General features: G+C 45.3%; 1 protein-coding gene across 1 annotated transcript in view; it reads right to left on the bottom strand.

Moving 5' to 3' along the window:
- The window catches only part of cacna1ba (calcium channel, voltage-dependent, N type, alpha 1B subunit, a), a gene marked incomplete at its 3' end in the record, with an annotated part of 165251 nt that overhangs the window by 121449 nt on the left and 16497 nt on the right, over nucleotides 1-27305 (bottom strand).

Here is a 27305-nt window from a genome sequence, read left to right as displayed (position 1 = left end):
GGGGACAGAGGAGAGGTGAGGACACAATAGGGGGACAGAGGAGAGGTGAGGACACAATAGGGGGACAGATGCAGCAAGAGGGAGCCCAGAAGGAAAAGATGGAGAACAGAACAGAACAGAGTAGAGGAGAGGAGAAGAAAAAGAGAGTTGAGGTGGGAGAGAACAGCGAGGGTAGGGTGACTTGTGACCACCCGTCCCACATCTCTCAGGACAGTCCCGGAATGGACCATATGTCCTGCGTCCCACACACGGAACAATGTCCCACTAATCAAAGATCTTTTTTTGAAAAATGTTTTTTTTTTGCGGAGGGGCAAGTGAAAGTTAGAGTTCTTACTGTATGGTGTGTGTTATATGAAATGTGAGCTTACCATAATCACAGTAATCCTTAATCATATTCTAGCATAGTCAAGGGCTTTTGGAGAGAAATTAGACACTCCAGTCACTTTCAGTTTGAGCACTGCAGAGGGCAGGTGTGTGTGTGTGTGTGTGTGTGTGTGTGTGTGTGTGTGTGTGTGTGTGTGTGTGTGTGTGTGTGTGTGTGTGTGTGTGTGTGTGTGTGTGTGTGTGTGTGTGTGCGTGTCTGTGTCCAGCTGACGCTTGTTGACACTCGTCAATGTTACATGCATCAAGGGAATTATGTTTCTGCACTGTCAAATAGGTTGGGTGTTTTTGATGAATCTAACATGTTAAAAATGGAGTTTGAAGTTATAATGGGCTTGTATAGGAAGGGGGCGTGTCTGATAAAATGATATATCTAATTCTAAATACTGAATCAAGCACCTTAAAAACTGTCTGGGGTGCTCACAAAAGCCTGAGTAGACGATAAAATGACCCAAACTTCTTTTGAAATAGTGAAATATCCCTTTAAGTGGAATATTTATGCAGTATTTATATAATATTTGTTGTTAATTATATCCTCTGAAACAAAGGGGTTTATAGTGAGAACTTACTAAAGCTTGTATAATTGTATTTATTTTTGTGTGTAAAACACTATTCTATGTGTGTTATAAATGAAGCACTTATAAAACTGAAGATGATGGCCAATGTTGATGATGTAATGTTGAAAAGGTTTGTTTGTACACTCTAAGAGGCAGAGGCAGAGGCAGAGACAGAGACAGAGGCAGAGGCAGAGGCAGAGGCAGAGGCAGAGGCAGAGGCAGAGGCAGAGGCAGAGGCAGAAGCAGAGACAGAGGCAGAGGCAGAGGCAGAGGCAGAGGCAGAGGCAGAGGCAGAGGCAGAAGCAGAGACAGAGGCAGAGGCAGAGGCAGAGGCAGAGGCAGAGACAGAGGCAGAGACAGAGGCAGAGACAGAGGCAGAGACAGAGGCAGAGACAGAGGCAGAGGCAGAGGCAGAAGCAGAGGCAGAAGCAGAGGCAGAGACAGAGAGACAGGGGCAGAGGCAGAGGCAGAGGCAGAGGCAGAAGCAGAGGCAGAGACAGAGAGACAGGGGCAGAGGCAGAGGCAGAGGCAGAGGCAGAAGCAGAGGCAGAAGCAGAGGCAGAGACAGAGAGACAGAGGCAGAGGCAGAGGCAGAGGCAGAGACAGAGGCAGAGGCAGAGGCAGAGGCAGAGGCAGAAGCAGAGACAGAGGCAGAGGCAGAGGCAGAGGCAGAAGCAGAGGCAGAAGCAGAGGCAGAGACAGAGAGACAGGGGCAGAGGCAGAGGCAGAGGCAGAGAGACAGAGGCAGAGGCAGAGGCAGAGACAGAGGCAGAGGCAGAGGCAGAGGCAGAGACAGAGGCAGAGGCAGAGGCAGAGGCAGAGGCAGAGGCAGAGGCAGAGGCAGAGGCAGAGACAGAGGCAGAGGCAGAGGCAGAGGCAGAGGCAGAGGCAGAGGCAGAGGCAGAAGCAGAGACAGAGGCAGAGGCAGAGGCAGAGGCAGAAGCAGAGGCAGAAGCAGAGGCAGAGACAGAGAGACAGAGGCAGAGGCAGAGGCAGAGACAGAGGCAGAGGCAGAGGCAGAGGCAGAGGCAGAGGCAGAAGCAGAGGCAGAAGCAGAGGCAGAGACAGAGAGACAGGGGCAGAGGCAGAGGCAGAGGCAGAGGCAGAGAGACAGAGGCAGAGGCAGAGGCAGAGACAGAGGCAGAGGCAGAGGCAGAGGCAGAGGCAGAGACAGAGGCAGAGGCAGAGGCAGAGGCAGAGGCAGAGGCAGAAGCAGAGGCAGAGGCAGAGACAGAGGCAGAGGCAGAGGCAGAGGCAGAGGCAGAGACAGAGGCAGAGGAAGAGGCAGAGGCAGAGGCAGAGACAGAGGCAGAAGCAGAGACAGAGGCAGAGGCAGAGGCAGAGGCAGAGGCAGAGGCAGAGGCAGAGGCAGAGGCAGAGACAGAGGCAGAGACAGAGGCAGAGGCAGAGGCAGAGACAGAGGCAGAGACAGAGGCAGAGGAAGAGGCAGAGGCAGAGGCAGAGACAGAGGCAGAGGCAGAGACAGAGGCAGAGGCAGAGACAGAGGCAGAGGCAGAGACAGAGGCAGAAGCAGAGACAGAGGCAGAGGCAGAGACAGAGGCAGAGGAAGAGGCAGAGGCAGAGGCAGAGACAGAGGCAGAGGCAGAGACAGAGGCAGAGGCAGAGACAGAGGCAGAGGCAGAGACAGAGGCAGAAGCAGAGACAGAGGCAGAGGCAGAAGCAGAGGCAGAGGCAGAGGCAGAGGCAGAAGCAGAGACAGAGAGACAGAGGCAGAGGCAGAGGCAGAGGCAGAGAGACAGAGGCAGAGGCAGAGGCAGAGACAGAGGCAGAGGCAGAGGCAGAGGCAGAGGCAGAGAGACAGAGGCAGAGGCAGAGGCAGAGGCAGAGAGACAGAGGCAGAGGCAGAGGCAGAGACAGAGACAGAGGCAGAGGCAGAGACAGAGAGACAGAGGCAGAGGCAGAGGCAGAGGCAGAGGCAGAGGCAGAGGCAGAGACAGAGACAGAGACAGAGAGACAGAGACAGAGGCAGAGGCAGAAGCAGAGGCAGAAGCAGAGACAGAGGCAGAGGCAGAGACAGAGAGACAGAGGCAGAGGCAGAGGCAGAGGCAGAGGCAGAGGCAGAGGCAGAGAGACAGAGGCAGAGGCAGAGGCAGAGGCAGAGACAGAGACAGAGGCAGAGGCAGAGGCAGAGACAGAGGCAGAAGCAGAGGCAGAAGCAGAGACAGAGGCAGAGGCAGAGGCAGAGAGACAGAGGCAGAGGCAGAGGCAGAGGCAGAGAGACAGAGGCAGAGGCAGAGGCAGAGACAGAGACAGAGGCAGAGGCAGAGACAGAGAGACAGAGGCAGAGGCAGAGGCAGAGACAGAGACAGAGGCAGAGGCAGAGACAGAGAGACAGAGACAGAGACAGAGGCAGAGACAGAGACAGAGACAGAGACAGAGGCAGAGGCAGAAGCAGAGGCAGAAGCAGAGACAGAGGCAGAGGCAGAGGCAGAGGCAGAGAGACAGAGGCAGAGGCAGAGGCAGAGAGACAGAGGCAGAGGCAGAGACAGAGACAGAGGCAGAGGCAGAGACAGAGAGACAGAGGCAGAGGCAGAGGCAGAGAGACAGAGGCAGAGGCAGAGCCAGAGGCAGAGATAGAGGCAGAGGCAGAGACAGAGGCAGAGACAGAGGCAGAGGCAGAGGCAGAGGCAGAGGCAGAGGCAGAGGCAGAGGCAGAGACAGAGGCAGAGGCAGAGGCAGAGGCAGAGAGACAGAGACAGAGACAGAGGCAGAGACAGAGACAGAGACAGAGGCAGAGGCAGAAGCAGAGGCAGAGACAGAGACAGAGACAGAGACAGAGGCAGAGGCAGAGACAGAGGCAGAGGCAGAGGCAGAGACAGAGAGACAGAGACAGAGACAGAGACAGAGGCAGAGGCAGAGGCAGAAGCAGAGGCAGAAGCAGAGACAGAGGCAGAGGCAGAGGCAGAGAGGCAGAGGCAGAGGCAGAGGCAGAGACAGAGACAGAGGCAGAGACAGAGAGACAGAGGCAGAGGCAGAGGCAGAGGCAGAGACAGAGACAGAGAGACAGAGGCAGAGGCAGAGGCAGAGACAGAGGCAGAGGCAGAGGCAGAGGCAGAGGCAGAGGCAGAGGCAGAGGCAGAGGCAGAGAGACAGAGGCAGAGGCAGAGGCAGAGACAGAGACAGAGGCAGAGACAGAGACAGAGAGACAGAGGCAGAGGCAGAGGCAGAGGCAGAGACAGAGACAGAGAGACAGAGGCAGAGGCAGAGGCAGAGACAGAGGCAGAGGCAGAGGCAGAGGCAGAGGCAGAGGCAGAGGCAGAGGCAGAGACAGAGACAGAGGCAGAGGCAGAGGCAGAGGCAGAGGCAGAGGCAGAGGCAGAGGCAGAGACAGAGAGACAGAGGCAGAGGCAGAGGCAGAGGCAGAGACAGAGGCAGAGGCAGAGACAGAGACAGAGACAGAGACAGAGACAGAGGCAGAAGCAGAGACAGAGACAGAGACAGAGAGACAGAGGCAGAGGCAGAGGCAGAAGCAGAGGCAGAAGCAGAGGCAGAAGCAGAGGCAGAAGCAGAGACAGAGGCAGAGGCAGAGGCAGAGGCAGAGGCAGAAGCAGAGGCAGAGACAGAGGCAGAGGCAGAGGCAGAGACAGAGAGACAGAGGCAGAAGCAGAGACAGAGGCAGAGACAGAGACAGAGACAGAGAGACAGAGGCAGAGGCAGAGGCAGAGGCAGAGGCAGAAGCAGAGGCAGAAGCAGAGGCAGAGACAGAGGCAGAGACAGAGACAGAGAGACAGAGGCAGAAGCAGAGACAGAGGCAGAGACAGAGACAGAGACAGAGAGACAGAGGCAGAGGCAGAGGCAGAGGCAGAGGCAGAGGCAGAGACAGAGACAGAGAGACAGAGGCAGAAGCAGAGGCAGAAGCAGAGGCAGAGACAGAGGCAGAGACAGAGACAGAGAGACAGAGGCAGAAGCAGAGACAGAGGCAGAGACAGAGACAGAGACAGAGACAGAGAGACAGAGGCAGAGACAGAGACAGAGACAGAGAGACAGAGGCAGAGACAGAGACAGAGACAGAGAGACAGAGGCAGAGGCAGAGACAGAGGCAGAGGCAGAGGCAGAGGCAGAAGCAGAGGCAGAAGCAGAGGCAGAGACAGAGGCAGAGACAGAGACAGAGAGACAGAGGCAGAAGCAGAGACAGAGGCAGAGACAGAGACAGAGACAGAGACAGAGAGACAGAGGCAGAGACAGAGACAGAGACAGAGAGACAGAGGCAGAGACAGAGACAGAGACAGAGAGACAGAGGCAGAGGCAGAGACAGAGGCAGAGGCAGAGAGACAGAGGCAGAGGCAGAGGCAGAGGCAGAGGCAGAGGCAGAGGCAGAGGCAGAGGCAGAGGCAGAGACAGAGACAGATGTGCATTTATCCACTCAGCTCCACAGGCTGTGACTGTCCAATCAGGCAGCATTTATTGTCCTCCTCTAGTCTAGGCCACTGCTGGCTGCACCAATGGAGCTGCATGGTGCTTGGTGTGAGCTGAGCTGCCCACTCCATGGGGAGAGCAGGCCAGCGCTGCTGTGTTTATCCAGACACAGATGGCTGGGTGGGTACAGTGACACGCACTTATACATGCACAACTAGGCCTGTCACAATTATTACATTATTACATTGTATAATCGCAATTATCTGAGATGATTGCAATTATTTTTTCCATAATCGTCATGATCGTTTCCGTGTTGAAAAGTGTCCAATGTTCCAATGTTCAATGTTCAATGCCAAAGACACAATTAAAAAGTTTATCGCAATTATTCGTGTGACAATTAATCATCAACGTAAGTGTGTAATCGTGACAGCCCCACGCATAACACAACACAAACGCATTACACACACACACACACACACACACACACACACAGTCACACACACACAGTCAGTGACTGTGTGTGTGTGTGTGTGTGTGTGTGTGTGTGTAATGCGTCAGTCACACACACACACACACACACACACACACGCACGCACGCACGCACGCACTCACGCACGCACACACACACACACACACACACACACACACACACACACGCACACACACTGAGACACAGACATTGAAATGCAATACAAATACACACACAAATACACCCTCACACACACACACACAAACACCCCAATCACAGGAAAACAGTGACTCCACAGAGAGTTTTGGGGACGTGCTTCGTTAGAATGAGCAGAAGAATTTGGACACGGTGAGGAGTTATTCACAAAGAGGCGAGGGAGAGACAGAGGAGAGAGAGAGAGAGAGCACGGTGGAGAAAGGAATGAAATGATTATGATTTCACTGGTTTGCTTTTTACCAGCAACCTAATATTACCAGCCTAGGACTGGTCATGAACATGAGTTAATGGGCTTACGTCGGTCATCAAATAACTACATTAAACCTATAACTTACAAAGTCTGTCTCCTCCCTTGGTCAAAAACCACTTAAAGGGATATTTCACTTTTAAATCAATAAACATAAAAAAGATATATGAAAATAAATGAAAAAAGTATTCGAAAAAACCACAGCCCCCTCGCACATTAGAATGTTCTTCTAAATGGTGAGGGGGTCGTGATTTTTCCATTACTTTTTTCATTTATTTTTAATGTATTTTTTTTATGTTTATTTTATTTGAAAGTGAAATATCCCTTTAAACTCTACGGTATATAAAGTTGACCAGACTCCCCCCGGGGTCTACTGTATAGCGCCCTAGAAAGCCAAAGTGCAGTAACTTTGCACACACTGACAACTAACAACAAATCAGCCTTCATGATTTTGGGGATAAACATATACCTCATGAACAGATTATGAACAATTAGCGCAATATCACTTACATACGCTACTTACAGTACGATAATTTGTCACTGGTGTCATTTCTCATTTTACTGTAATTGTTCTGTCTCCTGTACTATGTCTAGTTGTCTTGCATTGTATTGATGTCTGTTTTTGTATGGATAGCTGTATCACCACTTTTTAACAGCCTGCTCAGGGACTACAGATGGAAATTAGCTTTTGGCTAAAACTCTGGCTCATTTACGTGGACGTGAAAACTGACATGTTGATTAATGTGCACTGTCCCTGATAAATAAATAAATAAGCAAAACCCATTTGGCTGGCCAATCGAAACACTGTAATGCCCTTTCCTTAATCAATTCGATTCTTTGCGTAGTCACTGCACTTTGGCTTTGTAGGGCAGTATGCTACTGTAGGCCCCCCCTCTACATCAAATCTCGGAAAATAGCAGACCTGCAAGCTCACGTGTCGCAAAGCATCTTGTAGATCGGCTATTTTTGGCCGGATGTTCACCCCCAGAATGAGGACGGCAGGGTTTTAAGTGGTTAACCCATAAAGTCCGGGAATGCATCTGTGCCATTTTTAGATTACTTTGGCTATTCAAAAATAGTAGATCTACAAGCTCATAGCGCGGCACCGAGTGCCACGCTACGAGCTTATAGATCTGCTATTTTTGAAAAATCTTGAAAATTTCGTGCTTTGCTTCTGGGGGGTCCCTAGAACAAAATATTTTGAGATGGGTGTCCGCGGCCTCAGGTCTTAATGGGTTAAAGAGTCTGTCTCTTAACCACTGTTAAACCATTGTCAGAGGACAATGAGAAGGCCTTCCCCCGGCGTCTCACTTCACAAAACACGTTAATTCCCCTTTCTGTCTCTTCTTATTTGGTAATTAATCCTAAAGCTTATGACAGTCCCCGCTGACACTCCTGCTAATTGGATGGATGGTAAAAATGGTTGAAATGAAGACGGGGGGAATTACTTTGATGACGAAGTGCGTCAGAGACAAAGGTGTTATCTCGGCTGCACTGCTGGAGGGGTGGAGATCAGACACAGGAAGAGACGCGGTGTGACATACAGCTGCGTCAGCCAATCAGGGAAATGGCTGCTGCTCTCCGTCCAAATTTAATTTCCTACTGTATACTATCCTAGTCAGAGAGTGTGTGCGTGTGTAGAGAGAGAGTGTGTGTGTGTGTGTGTGTGTGTGTGTGTGTGTGTGTGTGTGTGTGTGTGTGTGTGTGTGTGTGTGTGTGTGTGTGTGTGTGTGTGTGTGTGTGTGTGTGTGTGCGCATGCGTACGTGTGTGCGTGCGGGTTGTGCTCGCGTGTGAGGCTATGCGCGGATTCGCGCGTGTGCGTGTGGTAAAGTGTCTGCTTAGCTGTGGGTGACTGCATTCAATGCATGTCTATTCTACTGAGCTATAGTATCATGAAATATAAATAATTGATCTACCCAGTAAAAGGAGCCTTTTCAGACTCTCTACTGTAAGCAATATGGTAGAAACTTTCATCCTGCACCTACCTCACACACTAGTAGTGCAGTAACCACTGTAGACCAGTCTTTCTTAACCACTTGAGCCCTAGCATCCCTATTCTGGCGGCGGGAACATTTGCGATGCATGTGTGCTTGTAAATTTTCGGCAAAGAAATTTGGTATAGAGGGAAAGAGTTTACCATAACTCAGTTCCGTTTCACTAAGTATAGAGGGTTCAAGTGGTTAAATCTTACACAGTAGAACCAAAAAATGGTTTACGACGGCGATTCACAACCTGTGGGCCGGGTCCCATATGGTGGGCCCGCGAGGGTGTTGCAAGTGGGCCCCCCCAAACTCTAAGATTGTGTGTTTTCATTGTGATACTGATAAATACAAGTAAGACGCGCGAACGCTGGAAGCGAACGCTCGAAAATATTGTGTATTTACGGACTTTGTGTGTTTGTGTGTGTGTGTGTGTGTGTGTGTGTGTGTGTGTGTGTGTGTGTGTGTGTGTGTGTGTGTGTGTGTGTGTTTGTGTTTTGACTGTAGCTGCACTCTGGCGCACTCTGTCGGCCGCATCCAGGCAGTGCACTGCACACAGACAGACAGACACACACACACACACACACAAGCCGAGCAGACTTTCCTTGTACAACAACGTATATATGTATATGTCTATGGGTATGGTTATGGAGAAAAACAAAGTTTCAGGATAATGCAATAGTTACAAATATTTATTTGTACATTTTCGGTGATGAATCAAAGGATGTTATCAGAATCAGAGTGTGTCTAAAAATGTGGTGCGATCTGATGAAAGCAAAGTGTTTGCACATAAAGGAAGTCCAGTGATGCCGTTTCCCCTGTGCGTCCTCTCATTATGTGAGCTAGATCAGAAAATGTTAAGCAAATATGAAGGCGACGCGCATTCACAGACTGACTCCAGTGAGAGACAGTGTCAATATTGAAGGTTTTCACAGCCATTATTTCTGTCAGGTCGTCCATGTGTGTACAGAATACTCTACTGTAAGTCCAGGGTTTGACTTCTTCCTTCAACAAATAACCGATCTAGTGTCAGATAGACTGTGTGTTAGAACGGCTTTTCTTTTTTTACTTAAAAACAATTACCCCATGGTAATTAGTAACATACATTTTTAATTAGATTTTTAAATTGTGATATTATCAAACATCTCAGACAGTGTACATTTCCCAAAAGGAAATGCATGTATTTAATTAAGTCTGACGAGAAGCAGGGATAAAACATATCCCCACCGGTGATAAAAAAACAAATGACCGGGGGTTGGGTTAGCTGCACGGTATTAGGAAAACATGCCTTATGCGATAACATTGTTGAATATTGTGATGACGACTCGCGATAAGTAAACAAATACTGAAGCATGCAGTTCTTTCTGGTTTACTGATAACATAGAACCCAGACAATGAATGGATGCAAACACTGGAAAGAAGACGGAGAAAGAAATGGATTTTATTTCCATTCCAATAACATAGTTTTACTGAAAACATTGCACCGCGGGCTACAGCTGCTACTGACAATGAATATATACCACCAACTTGGCAATATAGTTTCTCACTGCTCCGCTTAAAACATTTGCTTCTGATCAAACAAAAACAACCATATATACATGGATTGCTGAAATGAATAAAAACCTGAAAACGAGATAAATAATCTCTTTTGTCATATGAAAGTCTTGTGCAATGTAAATAGCGCATGCTGATAGTGTGATGACAATATATTGTGCAGCCCTAATCAACAACATAGGCTATTATAACCAAATTGTTTGGCTAGAGAGTTGGTTCAAAACAACATACAGGATGAACCAGAGAATTGAGTCCCGTTTCTTCTATCATGGGCTATGCCACTGGTTCTCAAAGTGGGGTCCGGGGACCCCCAGGGGTCCTTGAGGGAGTTCCAGGGGGTCCCCAGCTAGCGTACAAATGGAACCAAATGGACCCTAACGGGTCCATTTGGTTCCATTTGTACACTCTCAGAGTTAAATTGACATAGATTTTACAATATAAATTGCGGTCCAAGTGATAGAAATGCCATTAAATGGGGGTCTGTAGCCTAATGCATGTCAAACTGGGGGTCCTTTAAATCAAAATGGTTGAGAATCACTGCTAGAGCCGTAAAACATCTTCTCTTATGGGGGTCCCTGGCATATCTTTTCAAATGGGGGTCCGCGGGCTAATAAGTGTCAATTTGACATGACATTTTTTTACATGAAAAAGTTTGAGAACCACTGGGTTATGCTATAGGACAGGGGTTCCCAGACTGTAGTCAACGTTAAAGAAAAACGAGAAATCTACTGATCACCCATAAAAACGGGTTCCGCGCCCCAAACTGTGTGACAGCCCTATGGTTTGGGGGAAACAGTGCTCTAGGCGATTAGCTGGCTAATGGAGCTGCAGATAGTTTAGGAGGAAAGAAAGCACAGAGCCAGTGTTGCTGCCACTGCTATCAGAAACTAGCAGAAGCCTGTTCATAATCACTGCCGCTTTGGATCCATGAGGCTGGCTCAGAAAATCTGGGCATGGAAAGGGAATCAGTAACGCTCCTCCACCAAATACCATCCATGCGCCCTTGAGCAAGGCAGTTCACAGTCATACCCTGTTACTCCAGTGGAGCATCTCAGTAGCAGAGACTGAGGTTGAACTGTGCATCTCCGACTTACAGTCGCAGGTAGAGCTGGCCGATACAGACCAAATTATACGTATATCACAATATTTATTTGACCTCAATATCAATATTGTATTTTTTTGCGACGTGACGCGTTGTTGGGCTTGTAAATCGGCCATTTTACCAGGAAAAGACAACACTTATGTCATATCACTGTTTCTTAACTTGAGGCAGCTTGACGTACAAGTACGCCCCCTGGACATAGCATGTTGTATGGACTTACCCCCCCCAGTCCAAACCTTGATGCTGAGTGCCAAGCAGGAAGGCATGGTGCAATGTTTTATAGTCTCTGGTATGACTCGGCCGTGGGCCATGGCACAGGCCTGGTATTGCAGTATAGCTTGGTCCTATGACATAAGCTCTCTCTCCCCTTATCTTTGCTATGCTCGGCTCCCTACTTTTGCTGGAGAGCACCGACCTAAGTGTTCTCCCAAGTCCCACGAGCTCATGTAATAATCTTATAATGAGAAGTGTCCCTGACTCCGTTTACCTCCACAAACACTGATTGCTCCAGAATTTACTCGACACTAATCCATCACAACTAACAAATAATGATCTGTTAGTTGGGGAAAATGAATGAAGTGATACAAATGAAAGGGAATTACGGACCAAGCATGTCTTTAGGAGAGATGTGCTGTAGAGAGAGTACCTGGCATGCATTATGCAACAACAAAGGCATTTATCATGAAGAGTGCCTGGGGGGAAGGAGGTGGGGGTAGCAGCCTAAATTATTAGGCAGCCTGTGTGCATGCATAAACTCCTATGACATTAGTGAAATGTACAAAGAGATTAGCTTCATTATCAATTAGTAAAACACATCTGATCATTTGGGATAATTATCTCTTTTCAAATTAAAGCAAAATAAAATCTCACGACTAAAAACGTAATCTTTGATTTACGAAACAGCGTGAAAGGAGCACAGCAAGGTAGGACCTGAGCAACATCAAAGAACAGCATGCTTTCAATGGAGACTATAGTACAGTTACTGCGGGTGCAGCAAGATGGCATAAAGAATTGCTGCCTATAAGTCCAGCCATTCTGACAGCCAGTGGTGGAAAAAGTACTCAACATTTTTTACTTAAGTAAAGTTACTGCAATGCAGAAATACTCTGTTAGGAGTAAAAGTCTGGTATTCAGGATTTACTTGAGTGAAAGTACAAAAGTATTGGCATAAAAATGTACTTAAAGTACCAAAAGTTAAAGTGCTCATTATGCTGAAATCTGCCATGTCATGTTTTCAAATTGTATAAAATCATTTGAAAATAGCAGATCTACAAGCTCACAATGCGTCGCATCGTGACGTGTTGTGAGCTTGCAGATCGGCTATTTTAGAAGTAAAAGTACAAGTAAAAGTACAGAAAATTGGAAATACTCAAAGTAAAAATACCTCAAAATTGTACTTAAGTACAGTAAATGTGCTTAGTTACTTTACACCACTGCTGACAGCTGCTGTGTACAGCATCTATCTGACAACATAATGATGTGTTCACACTGACACATGCCAGGGGACACAGCTGGCCTAGCAGAACTAAACTAGAAGTAGACACCATCTGACACCTGTAACCTTTATCTATTCACGGAAGACATTCTGAACACGTCTTTGCTGCGTGCGCGCGCGTGTGCGTGTGAGTGTGCGTGTGTGTGCGTGTGCGTGTGCGTGTGTGTGTGTGTGTGTGTGTGGAGTGCTGTTGTGTTCCCCAGAGTCCCTGACTGAACACTGACAACTGAACTCAAAGGTCATTATTATTTCTCAAAGGGAACCTAACGTGAACCCTGCAAAGAAACTAAATTATGAGAGAGAGGCAGAGAGAGAGTCACAGAGAGACAGACAGACAGACAGACAGACAGACAGACAGACAGACAGACAGACAGACAAACAGACAGACAGACAGACAGACAGACACAAAGCCACACAGACACACAGAGAGAGAAAGGGAGAGAGGGAGAGAGAACAAGATTAGGTCAAAACTTGACCAGCGTTCCCACTATGGCATTTCTTTGGCCCCAAGAGCATTGTGCCATAATGTAATACATGTGACGTGCGAGTTTGCAGATACGTGCGTGTGCACCACCCAGTGGATCATGGGTAAACCTCATTATTGTGGCGCATGCAGGGCTTCTTTCCACCATTTCATGGTTGTTCCTGCGTTTGTATCGTTCCATAAACATAATTCATCTACTCCATCATGCAGGGATGTCGCTTTCCAAAAAGACCAGAACGCAGTCAGGAGTGATCTACGAGCTATCAAGAGATGTACGATTAACACAACGTTCTGTGATATTGCAGGCTTGTAGATCTGCTCTTTTTGGTACAAATCGTTGTGACACCGCCATGCTACGGTATAAACCAACTAGGCTGAGCATATTGTTTTAATTTATTTAATATCCAAATAATAATACAAAATAATACAAAAAATAATGAAATACTTTTTTTCAAACCCGGGCAAGGCCGGCAATATTAATATTTAACGGCCAATTAAGATTTTAATCGGTCAATGGCCGGCATATACCGGCTAACGGAAACCTTGGACTGGACAGTAAAGGATGTCTATCATCTTATCAATCATGACGTTCTTTCACCAGAAATGAGTGCTTTCCATTGACTGTAAAAAATAAGTGCATTTGTGAAGTGCCTGGAAGTAGCGCTCTCTCTCTGTCTCTCTCTCTCTTTCTATCTCTCTCTCGCTCTCTCTCACACACGCACTCTGCCTCTCTCTATCTTCCTCTCTCTCTCTGGCACGTGCTGTCCAGAGGCAATACGTAATTTCTTCTACAATCCAAACCAATGACTAATCATTGTTTCTAATCATGCAAAAGCATGGGACTGGGGGGGGGGGGGGGGGCAGTTTGTAATAGTGGATTTTGATTACAAAAAAGTTCAAATAACTTTGAATGAATTGTATTTAACTTTGGACTGAAATGATTATGTTTGTGTCTTTATTGTGCTTGTATTGTCTTTACTGTGCTTGTTAATTATTTTTCCAGTTCGCGCTTATCTATTTTTAGGGGCAAATGTGAGTTAAATGCTCTGCACTATAACTGCAAAGGATAGGAAAAGGTTGGTGTGTCTGATGGGCTAGACCACATCCCATAGCCTGGAGGGATGATTTGCTCTGCAAATGTTTCATTCGTTGTTGGGCCAACCAATGGTGTGTAACCTCGTCACACAGTCAGACAGACAGAGACATTCACGTTTATAGGGCTGGCCCCTCCCCAGCCAAAACAAACAGAGGGAGTGGAGGCTGGGTCTGAAGGAGTGCCATGCCAGCATATTAAACAATTAAGTAATGTCACAGAGAGAGAGAGAGAGAGAGAGAGAGAGAGAGAGAGAGAGAGAGAGAGAGAGAGAGAGAGTTTTTGTTGAGAATTGACAGTCACTGCTTTGTGATTTATTAACCACTTAAACCCCAGCATCCGTATTGTGGGGAAAGCTTTAGCTGAAAATAGCAGATCGACAAGCTCACAACGTGAATGTCCCCACAAGTATAGTATAATTTGAGAAATACTCATTGTGAGGATTATTGTGTGTGTGTGTGTGTGTGTGTGTGTGTGCGTGTGTGCGTGCGTGCGTGCGTGCGTGCGTGCGTGCGTGCGTGTGTCACAATGCCTTACTCTTTGTAACAGTAATATTAATTATTTTTAATAACAATGTAGCGAATGAAATCTGTTATGACTGAAACTTTCTGTGTGGAGCATTACAGGTCAAGTCTTTAATAAATGTCACAGCTTAAAGGCCGTAAATCTGTAATTACAGTTACAATTACAGACATAATATTATCTGTTTCGTTAAGAAATTAATTATCTGCGCTTTTGGCACAAAGACTGTCAGTATTCAGCTAAAATCATTTATTTCTGCAAAGCCAACTTAACCCTGCAATGTATCTTTTATATACTTATTGATTGAAATACAACTATTTTATGTGTGGCCTAAAATAGGACGTTTATCCGTAACGCTCCTAGTGTGTAAGGACCTTAAGTCACAATTATGAAGAAAACACTCACACTTTGACTGGCTTCCATAGTTCAGTGTTCCGGTGCAGTCCATTAACAGGCATTTTGTCAGTGTCCCTTAGCTCGTACGACACCCCTATGCACAGTGGGACTCGCCGTATTGCCCTGGCATACAAATGCTAAACATGGTACACAGCGTAGATTTAATTTACACCGGTTTGCACAACAAGTCATTCAACATGAATTACAATCTATGTTATTTGGATTCATGGGCAGGTTTGCTAGCTCAGTAATTATAGCCCTGAGCTCACACTGCTGACTCCGAAGGAGACTGCACATTCACACACACACACAAACATGCATCCACGCGTGCACAGCACACGTGCAGACAAATTCACTTCACTATACACTCAGGTGCCCCAGGCACACAGCATATGTACACCTATACGCAGGCAGACAGTCCAAAGGGATTGGCCACGTGCACGCGCACACACACACACACACACACACACACACACACACACACACACACACACACACACACACACACACACACACACACACACACACACACACACACACACACACACACACACACACACACACTCAATCTTCAGTGAAGCAGGTGGGCAGAATATACAGTAGGGGAGCTGAAGTAGATAACGGTCTCACACTGCTTCAGGAATAGAACACCACACCACACACTTGCTTGTAGATTGGCTATTTTCACCATCTGAATCTAATCTGAAATCTGAAATCTAAATTCCCGGTTTGGGTTTTCGAAAACATAGTCACCCTGCCTACATGACATGACATCACACACTCAGCTAGCATCATCCTGCAAAAGCTATGCCCAGGGGGGATACCCACTAGCCAGTGGTGGAAAGTAACTAAGTACATTTACTTAAGTACTGTACTTCAGTACAATTTTGAGGTATTTGTACTTTACTTGAGTTTCCAAATTTCCGAATTTCCAATTTCCAATACTTTGACTTCTACTCCACTACATCTCAGAGGCAAATATTGTACATTTACTCCACTACATTGACTTGAAAACTTAAGTTACTAGTTACTTTTCAGATATAAACTATGATATAATGAAACATACATTAACCACTTTAGCCCTATTTTATACCTAGGCTATTTGAAAATAGCAGATCTACAAGCGCACAACGCGTCGCATCGCGATGCGTTGTGAGCTTGTAGATCTGCTATTTTCAAATATTTAGTACTTTTACTTTTGGTACTTTAGTACATTTTGATGCCAATACTTTTGTACTTTTACTCAAGTACATGTTTAATTCTGGACTTTTACTTGTAACAGAGTATTTTCATTTTTTTTTTATTGATACTTTTACTTAAGTAAAGAATTTGAGTACTTTTTCCACCACTGTCTAGCATCATCCTGCACAAGCCATGCCAGGGGGTGGGGGATACCCACTAGCAGAGGAAAATAGACAACAATGTGTAGAGGAGAGCACAGAGCTCAACTGTAAGGCATTCACATGCACACATGTGCCAAGGAAGCGATACTGACTTATCTAAAGCAATTCCACCAGCAGACTTCTGAACAGTTTCCACTTGACTACCATCAGACTGTTGAACAAGCGCTGAGTCCCGCCTGACACCATGCAGGCTGTCCTGACGGCACAGTCAGCTACATGGGAGTACTTTTTATATGTAGAACACCACACCACAGTGTAGCTCTGCTGCTGCTGCTGCACACTGATGTAAACAATGACTAAATTATGTCTCAAATGCAGGAGAGACTATACACGCATAGCATTATGTTTCTATTTAACTGCCTCATCTTATTGCAATTGGGTTTTTAAAACCATGCACCTTATGTAAATAATCCTTTGCTACATCTGCTGCTACTTTAACTGGCTCATTCCATTGCCTTTTTTTGTACCACCATTTACCATGCACCGTATATATATTACTTACTTATAGTTTTCTTGAAAACTGCAAATGATCAGAGCTTGTTCGACAAATAATTTCACCCACTTGTTCACACCTGTGAACCTGTCATGTGACTGTCATGTGACAATAAGGCTGAGGTTGAAACTGACACAGGTGCACAAATGATGTATTGGAAGGCAGGTTTCAGCAACTTTTTTCTAAAGCGAGTCATTCTCACAATGTACACTTTTCATGTGACACAATGTCATGTACACTGCATGGACCAATTTGGTAGCATCATTTGACGTCATAAGCTTACAATGTCACACAAAAACATATTGGGGCCAATTAAGAGAAAGAAAACATTTTTTCTCACCCTCTTTAAAGAATGTTCACACTTTCTTAATAGTATTAATAAAAATCACACCCTGTGTGAAGAGAGTGGTGCCTTTGATGAGCCCCGTATTGATGTTGTCATCAATGTTTGTTTATTGGACATACATACATACATACGGACACACAGACAAAGTCAGATAAAGGAGTGGTTGGCACCACTCAAAAAAAGGCTTAAACATATGTATTTCGTTGACTGGGTTCCCCCAGTGGTCTATACTTAATATTTGGTCCCCTTCTTTTATTCCGTCCACACAAATCTCTTCTAAAAGCTCACAATGTGCGCCACAGAGCAGGGGCCTTAGGGTTCATGTGGTAAAAAAACAGATTACATATGTTAAAATGAACCTTGTTCTTACAGCGTGAGATGGAACTGCAACCGTATGCTGCTCTACCACTTCAATATTCTGAAGATTTTCTTCAGAATGATTGAGATCTGAGAGAAAGAGAGAGAAATCCTCCCACGAGCATCCTGTGCTGTGAAATCAGCCCGGTGTAAGGTGAGAGATAAGAGCAACCAGGCGAACAGCATTTGCGCCTGTTTTATTCATATCTTTACAGTAGCAAAAGCAAAGCCCCCGGCAAGGAGTGACAAAGACTCTAGGTTTTTTGCCTAAAGTACTGTACTGTAGGTAAGAAAATCTGTAAATATGCCTAAAATACATGTGGTTATTTCCAGCATTGTTTGTTGAAGAATTGGAGAACAATAATGGGGAAAGAAATTTGTGAAATATTATTCCAACATGTATATGACTACGCATTCTGCTGTCATGTGTAAATATTTGGTCATTTCACATATTTAGTGTATCTAGCCTAAGCTCTGAAAGTTATGATCGGTAGCCTATATGTGTACAGTGATGCGGCATGGGCAATTTAAACACAGCCAACACCAGCTAACTGGGCAATTTGACCATCAGTGTACCGTATCACATTGAACCACCAAACTAAATCTTCACATTCCAATGAATAAATGATGATAATAATCATACATACCCTATGTATGGGAGGTTTTGAAGCGCTGTGATTTCTAAGCAGCCTAAGGATTAATTTATAGGATACTTTTTCCACAGTCGACACAAATGAGCTCCTGGGCCTGAAAACTGAATACTGTAATAAAATAATAATGTAATCTGTATCTGAGAGATCTCTGACTGACCCCGAAATGTAATATTCAGTTGAATATTCATGCAGCAGCACCATAGCTGGCTTGGACTTGGCTGGAAGCCGAGGAGAAGCAGAACACTGGGCAGACAGAAAGGATCACTTCCTGTGACAAATCAAATTATGCTGCCCTTGTTGCTCTGCTCAGAGTGAGCTTCTTAGTACCGTTTTTTTTTTTCTTCTCCAAAGTCCCTTAATATTATTTGAGGATTTGCCATTGACCATATTCACACGGCCGACATTTTGCTCTTACTTCATACTTACTTCATGAGCCTGAGTATGAAGTAAGAGCAAAATGGCTGCCGTGTGAATATGATCAATAGGCTCTATGCACAGCAGACATATTGGAAAGAAATTGGGTCTCTTCTGACTTCCTTCACAGGTGTTACCAATGGTACTAATGAAGGCTCTGTTCCATTCTGGTCTAACAGAGTCAGGGTGCTGATGTTGTGCATGTTGGCTCACTAGAAACACTAGTGGGTCTCAAAGTGTGGTCCAGGGACCCTCATGGTTCCTTGAGAGGGTGTAACTCTGAGAGTGTACAAATGGAACCAAATGGACCCTCCCGGGTCCATTTGGTTCCATTTGTACACTCTCATAGTTATGGGGGTCCTTGAAATTAAAATGTCTGATAACCACTGTGCTACACTAACTGGAACAGAACCTTCATTAGTGTCATTGGTAACACCTGTGAAGGAAGCAAGGAAGGGGCCCAATTTCTGTCCAATATGGCTGCTGTGCATAGAGCCTATTGCGCAGATTGTGGTCAGACATCGAGGGACATTGATATAGGTAGATGGAAACAATGAAAAAAAGCATGAGACATGACATATTGGTTTGACTACATGGATTGATTATCAGCTACGATGCAATTTGATGAGGTGGCATTGCACTGAAATGATCAGCCAAAGAAGTAACTCCAAACGTCTGCTTTCTTTTTTGGGTCTTGGGCTAAAAAGTTTGGGAACCAGTGCATTACATCTTGTCACTTGATAGTGAGGAGGTTCACCGGGAGCACATACGTGCTCCCGGTGAACCTCCTCACTATCAGGTGACAAGAAGCAGCCTCGATGTGTCGGAGGAGATATGCTTGTCTGTGCACTTACTATAGGACCAGGTGTAGTAGTTATAGCAGTGATAAGAGACTAGAATCCACAGGGAATCAGGAATTGGCATAACTACAAAATTGCGAGAAAAAGAAAAGAAAAATATAGCTGCAAGCAGCGATAATATGGGGCCAGGAGAGAGAAAGAGAAATGATAATTCCTTTAACAGGTCAGTTCATGAAAGTCCTTGCGGTCTTGTTTCCAATGAGGGCCTGTGAGCAATTAGGGGTTAAGAGTCTTGCTCAGGGACAAATTTCGTTTCATCGACACATTTGCTGACCTGGCCTGGAATCGTACCTGGGTCAACCAGAGCCTCTGGCTCCCTAGGCAGGCTCACTAACCACTCAGCTATGGCCGACCCTCAGAGAGAGAGAGAGAGAGAGAGAGAGAGAGAGAGAGAGAGAGAGAGAGAGAGAGAGAGAGAGAGAGAGAGAGAGAGAGAGAGAGAGAGAGAGAGAGAGAGAGAGAGAGAGAGAGAGAGAGAGAGAGAGAGAGAGAGAGAGAGAGAGAGAGAGAGAAACATGGAAACGGAATCGATTGAAGATAGAAATGGAATAGATTGAAGAGACAGAGACATTGAAACGGAATAGATTGAAGATAGAAACGGAATAGATTGAAGAGAGAGAGAGAGCCATGGAAACGGAATAGATTGAAGATAGAAACGGAATAGATTGAAGAGAGAGAGAGAGCCATGGAAACGGAATAGATTGAGTCATGTTTTTTGCAATTCAACTTAAATGAGTCTGCATCAAGTGAGGCTTGAACCGGCAACCTTGCGATCATGAGGCACTCTTAGGTAGCTGCAACACTACCTATAGTGCTATAGCTTTGTCCAGGCTGATATCGTCTGTTGAGGATCACAAACTCTTGCCTTCTGTCATGACCCAAGCCCCTGTTTCACTAACACAAAGATCACTCGTTCACAAACCATTTACCAATGAAGAAATTGTACATCTCCTCAGAACCAAAACTAGTGAAAGTAGCCGATCTACAAGCTCACAAACCATTAAAAGTTGTCAGATTGTACATCGGCTATTTTCACAATGAAGTATGTTATACATTGAAAAAACATACTCTCATTGCTATCTGAAAAGTTGTGAGATTGTAGATCAGCTATTTTCACAATGAAGTATGTAAAAAACACTCAATTAAGTATTTCATGTTATCTTTAACAATTGCAAATGTATTCATTGATAGTCATGTTGTGTGAAATGCAACTTAGATGAAGTCTGCACCAAGTGAGGCTTGAACCTGTGACCTTGAGGTTGTGAGACATACACTTAAGCGGGACGCTATTGGACCAAGAGACAAACCTCTGAAAAAAGAGATCACACTGATCATACAGTTTCACGCAAATAGCTGAAAAATCCTGGGTTTAAGTGTTTTTCAAACTGCTCAAGATTGCGGACAACCTAAGGGCGGTGCTTACTGGTCAACGTGATAGATGTGTTCCTCATTAGTCAAGGCACATGTGTAAGCAGGTCTAATGGCTGTCGGCCAAACGAGGCATGACTTTTGCCTGTTTAAAGTTTCAATTTTCAAAAAATTGCTATAGCGCCCCCGTTTGACCAATTGGAGTAAGATTGGTTTCAGTGATATTTGGAATGGCCCTTTACATTTCTGCAAAGTTTCAAAGAATGGTAAGTCTGCATGTATGAGTTAGGGGCAGATGAATAATTGTCATAAAACTGCAATATTCATTGGCTCATTAAAGCTTCATTTTTTCACTTATGGAAGATATTTTGCAAACGTTTTTTGGTATAGGTCCAAAGTTCATGTGTAAAAAGTTTCGTGCAGATTACTCAAAAATCCCAGGAGGAGATAGGTTTTAACTGGTTTTCATATAATTCAAAATGGTGGGAGATCTAAAGGTCAGAGGTCAAAAGTCAGAGTGTGAAAGTTGTTCAGCATGAGGAGACGCATGTGTGCATCGAAGTTTCATGGCTGTAGGTGAAACAGGGCATGAGTTGTACCTGATCAAAGTTGGCATTTTTCAATTGAGTGCTATAGCGCCACCTTTTGACGAAAGATTGTGAGAATTATTTCTTGATCGTTTTTCATGACCATCTATCATATGGCCGAGTTTCATAAAAAGCGACTGCACGGTTCAGCCAGAACTGCCAAAAGTGGCAGAAGAAGAAGAAACGGAATAATGCCAATAACAATATGGGTCCATGCTGGAAGCCTGGCCCCATAAAAAGAAGGGAAAAGGAAAAAAAGACACCCCCCCCCCCCCCCGCCAGGTTGGAAGCACACAGACATGCATGGTCAGCACCAGATTCGAAGTGGTGATAGACAGGTTTGGTTGTGCTCAGCAGGGACCTTTTTCCTACTTGTCCTTTGTGATTGTGTGCTTGAGTGAATCAGAGACCACACACAATTCCACTGTAGTACCCTCCCTGTACCCCAGTGGTGTAAAGTAACTAAGTACATTTACTCAAGTACTTTACTTAAGTACAATTTTGAGGTATTTTTCACTTTCTTCAGTAATTGTTCAATACTTTTATTTCTACTCAAGAAGCAAATATTATACTTTTAGAGTTATAAGTCGGTCAGTCCCATACAGGTATATGCATGTGAACATATCTGCATAGCGGTCAGATCTGTGGCTCTGGACAACCGGATCTCCATATATATGCCTATATATGGACGTATGGGGTTTGCTTATGGTTATGTCTGAGTCAGAGTGACGTGGCCGGCAGTCCTCCCTTAAGCCAATTTTAATTTAGGATACTCTAGGTGAAATCTAATGTCCATAAGTTTTTCATGAGAAAAATAAGAACTTGGCTCCATGCCCTAAACTGACAGATGTAGGGCAAATAAAATAAACATTGCTATGTTCTAAATAAATTTGACACTGATCGGTCTACTACTTTGCTTTGGTTTTCTTTGATTAGACACACAAACGGACACAGACGGACAGGGGTGAAAACATAACCTCCTCCCTGCCTTCCAGCCGGGGGGGTATAAGTGAAGAGAGGCAGGAGAGAGGAGGGGAGGAGAGGGAAAACTAGATTACGGGATTGAGAGATGGGCATAGCTGGAAGGATAGACAGTTGACAGAAAGCGAATTGGTAGAGCAAGAGAGAGAGAATGTGAGAAGGAGACACAGAAGGAAAACACATGCGAGGACTGTCAAATGAGCAGGGGAGGAGAAAGAAGGAAAATGGAGAGAGAAAGTAAGAGGAAAGAAAAGAATGACAAATTGAAGACAATAAATAGAAAGGCACAGAGAATAGACGCGTATAGAACAGAATAAACCTGAGTGAGTGAGTGAGTGAGTGAGTGAGTGAGTGAGTGAGTGAGTGAGTGAGTGAGTGAGTGAGTGAGTGAATGTGTGTGTGAGAGAGAGAGAGAGAGAGAGAGAGAGAGAGAGAGAGAGAGGCTAGCATGTGTGACTGCTGTATCAGGATGCATGATGGGAGGGGAAAGCCACAGCGGAGATGACTAGAGGCATCACCATAGAAACAAAGGAGACTCCACTGATCTCATTAGAGGCAAACAGCCAAGAGACTATGAGAGAGAGAGCGCTGGGGGGGGGGGGAGAAAGGAGTAAGAGACAGATATATGGCAGCAAGAGGAGGGGGAGAGGGGGAGGAGAGATAAAGAACAAGGGAGATATGGTGGGAGATTCAGAGTAATTGCCTGTAAAGAGAAGGAAAGAGTGTGGGGCAAGTGACAAAGTGTGACTGAGCAGAGATGGAGAGAGGCAGGCAGGTAACCGAGACGGTAAGGTAAGGGAGAGATGCAGAAAGACAGACAGACAGAAAAACAAGAGAAATGGAGGAGACAGAGAGAGAAGAGGGGAGTGTGTGTGTGAGACGGAGAGAGAGAGAGAGAGAGGGGGGGGCTACACGTCAATTAGCTGGAAAAAGCATGCAGCAGTAATAATAGCAAAAGAGAGAAATGTGTTGTGAGATCAGACTGTGAATGTCCCCAGGTTTGCTTGGCTGGTTAGTGCATGCTGCTGACATGATAAGTCCCTGCATCACTTGACTCCAATCCAGTACGGCTTTGTTGTCGCACAGTGACTGCACTCTCCACTGGAGTGTTTGAAAACAAAAAGGAGAAGAGCTCTTCAGAAAATGCCAGCGCGACATGCGGTGCTTGGTTGAGATTGTCCTGTCTGTACCGTATAACGTGACTGGTTAACCTGACTGGAGGGAAAACGTCTTAATATAGAGTGTTAATTTAACTCTGAACGCATGAAAATGGTGTAAGAAACATTCAGAGTGTGCGAATAATAAAACAAAGGGATTTTCTACTGCTGTGTGTGTGTGTGTGTGTGTGTGTGTGTGTGTGTGTGTGTGTGTGTGTGTGTGTGTGTGTGTGTGTGTGTGTGTGTGCATGTGCATGTGCGTGCGTGCGTGAGAGAAAGATGGTCTTGTGTGTACATCTTGTGTGTAACGTACATGCCCTACATGCTGATCAAGAGAGGCCTCATACACCACTGGTTCTCAACGCCTGGTGCGGGGGACCACCTGGCGTTGAGAACCTTATGCAAGGGTCTGTAAGTCTGAGAGAGTGCAAATGGAAGCGAGTGGACCCTTACGGGCTCTCAGAGTTAAATTAACACTGAGGATTTTACAGTGTAAAATCCTCAGTGGGGGGTCCGTTGCCTAAGGCACGGTATATCAAACTGGGGGTCCTTGAAAACAAAAAAGGTTTGAGAATCACTGCTATAGAGTAGACCTTACCACTGAACACCATCCCAGCTTGTCTCCATGGCAACAAATAATTCTCGTGGGTTAGGGTGGGGGTTGTATGGATGGCACACAGGTTCACAGAAAGATGATGGGTGGTTGTACTGTACTGTACCCTCCACACACACACACACGCGCACACATGCACACACACACACACACACACACACACACACACACACACACACACACACACACACACACACACACACACACACACACACACACACACACACACACACACACGCGCACACACACACACACACACACACACACACACACACACACACACACACACACACACACACACACACACACACACACACACACACACACACACACACACACACAAGCTTATGTAAACCCTGACTTGCTGCCACTACGCTGAGGAATGCATCAGCCAATTCACCTTTCTAATATAGTTTTTCCCAGTCGTAGGTGTAAAACACGGTGTACAATTATCCACGTTTCAGTGCGGTTCAAATTGGTTTAACTACATAATTTTTTACGGAACTCTGGGCATATTTTGTTTAACTTGCTAAGTGGTACAGGGACAAAGTTACTAAACTTGCGACCTAGCAATAATAAATATTTCATGGGACTTGTAAAGGACTCGTACAGTACTAGGATAGTGAAATAAGAACTCATGTATTCAGTGGCTACCTCTTTTTTAAGCAAGCATTGCTAAACAGATGCTTGAGGAGAACTCGGTCAGCAGTTACTGCTTTTGCTACCTGTGTTATTGTTGAAATTGCTGAAATAGTTTAAATGCGATGGTGCTATCTTGCTGTGAATGTGAAATCAGTAGGTGATGACATAGAAAAGCATGACATTTGCATTGCATCATTTTATACATTTTGGTTTAGTACAGTGGTTCTCAAAGTGGGGTCTGGGGTCCTTGAGGGGGGTTCCAGGGGGTCCCCAACAAAATAGGTTAATATTGCAGTTTCAGTTTCACCGCTTTTACCCTTATTTTATACATTGGCTATTTGAAAATAGCTGATCTACAAGCTCACAACAGGTTTTTGCGATGTGACGAGTTGCGAGCTTTTCGATCTGCTATTTTGGAAACATTTAGAAAAATCTTGAAATTGTTTGAATAATCTTTAAAAAAAAATAACACTACGAATCTTATGGGGGTTCCCTGACACAAAATATCTCCAAATGGGGGTCCATAGCCAAATACATATCAATGTAGGGGTCCTTGACATGAAAATGTTTGAGAACCGCTGGTTCAAACAATGCATTCCCTACTGGCTACATGATTGGCATGTTCTTTTCCATTGCGCTGCACTGGGATGCTTAACCCTGAAAATGTAAGTGCTGTACTCCTACTATTAACCTACAGTGGACCATGATGTTATTACAGGATTCCCTCTGGAAGCCTACAGCATACATGTGCTGATGCTATGAAAACAAGGCCGCCCCACCTGTGATGGATAGGAAGTGCAAATCAATGCCGTCGGCTCAGAGCGAGCAACGGGCCAAGGCCAGTATTCATGTAATGGACATCAGCTTAACATAATGACAGGCCTCGCTCAATAAATTGCACTCATCACCGCTTGGCAGCCAAACAAAGCCATAACCTGGTTGAACAGAGCGGTGTGTGATATAGGGAGGGATATATTTATATATATACATATAAAAAAAAATATATATAGATATATATGCTCTCCCCAGCTGGTTTTATAACGCAGATGAGAGCAGGATCAACGTAACCTGTGGCAACACACACACACTTTCTGGCTCACCATGGGGCCCCCGATGACCCTCCCTGTCAATGAGCTTTAGTTTCTATATCACTCAGTGTCAGGTGGTGGCGTTGATCACAGCTGAGTGGATTACAGATGATATGGATGGATTAGGCCACCGACCCCCCGCAGATCTACCATCTAAATCCTCAGTGTTTATTTTAACTCTGAGAGTGTACAAAATGTTACCACATGGACCCGTGAGGGTCCATGTGGTTCCATTTGTACACTCTCAGAGTTACAGGCCCAGAAGGGTCAATTTTTGGACCCGAGTGAGTGTTCTTGTAGGAGACAAGTCTACAAATGGATCTGTCTGTCTATTTGTCTGTTTGTTTGCAGACTGCTGCACCGATCAGTGCCAAATCTCTTTGTGCACGCTGCCAGTTACTAGACCAAGGACTCCACTCTCCACTCTCTCCACTCTCCACACACGACAGCTTGTGTGTGGAGATAATAATGTATTATATATATTTTGAAATATGTTTTAACTTTAATATTTCACAATGGAAGTGCAATGGCAGTCAGTTATAGGGCTGAAACCTTGCCCACATTTTTTGTGATACGGTCATAGATACGTCATGACATCACAGGCTGACCACATGAAGACTGAGATCCACACGGAAGCCATGCCATTATTACACCTGTCAAAAATGTGCGCACGTGTGAGTCGGAAGATGGGTACCTTGTTCTGTCTAAAGCACCTTTCACTATGAGGATGAGAATAAGAATGCAGTCTTTTCGAGAAGAGAAATGGAAATTTGCGGCTGCCGTCAGTATGGCAAATGTGATCATTTTGCCATTAACAGCGCAGCTCAATGAGAAACGACCCCCCCCCCCCTTTCCTCTCCTCCATCACCAGCAGCAGACCATCGATCCACTGTCTGTCTGAGTCGCATCACAGGCTGCTGAGCTCCCACTCTGTTACACTCACACCCTCACCTCCATTTCCTGTCAACAACTGCAGGGCAGAAAGGCTGCCCACACTTGGTGACACAGACACAGAACCGGTGTGTTTGGACAAGTTAGCCAGGGGAAAAACGCAGTGGCCTGGAAAGAGGGTTTTTCCCAAAAGAGTCAGGGGTGCAATTGGTCTTAGAAAACTAGACCGTTAACTATAAAGTGTGGCTCACGTTTCTTTCTAACCCATTCAATACGGGAACGCATCTCTGTCATTTTAGATTTCTTTGGCTGTTCAAAAATAGCAGATATACAAGCTCATAGCGCGGCACCGAGTGCCGCGCTATGAGCTTGTAGATCTGCTATTTTTGAAAAATCGTGAAGGTTTGTGCAAATCTGTTCCAGGGACCCCAAGAAGCAAAGATTTGGGTTAAAAATGTTTGCTTTAAAAATACATATATTCAAAGATTTGCTCAAATTTTCAAGATTTTTTTAGAATAGCAGAACTACAAACTCATAGTGCAGCACTAAGTGCCGTGCTATGAGCTTGTAGATCTGCTA

Source organism: Gymnoscopelus microlampas (genome assembly GCF_963454915.1).
Source record: "Gymnoscopelus microlampas genome assembly, chromosome: 4".
In the NCBI taxonomy this organism is placed as follows: domain Eukaryota; kingdom Metazoa; phylum Chordata; class Actinopteri; order Myctophiformes; family Myctophidae; genus Gymnoscopelus; species Gymnoscopelus microlampas.
This window is presented reverse-complemented; position numbering and strand designations above follow the sequence as displayed.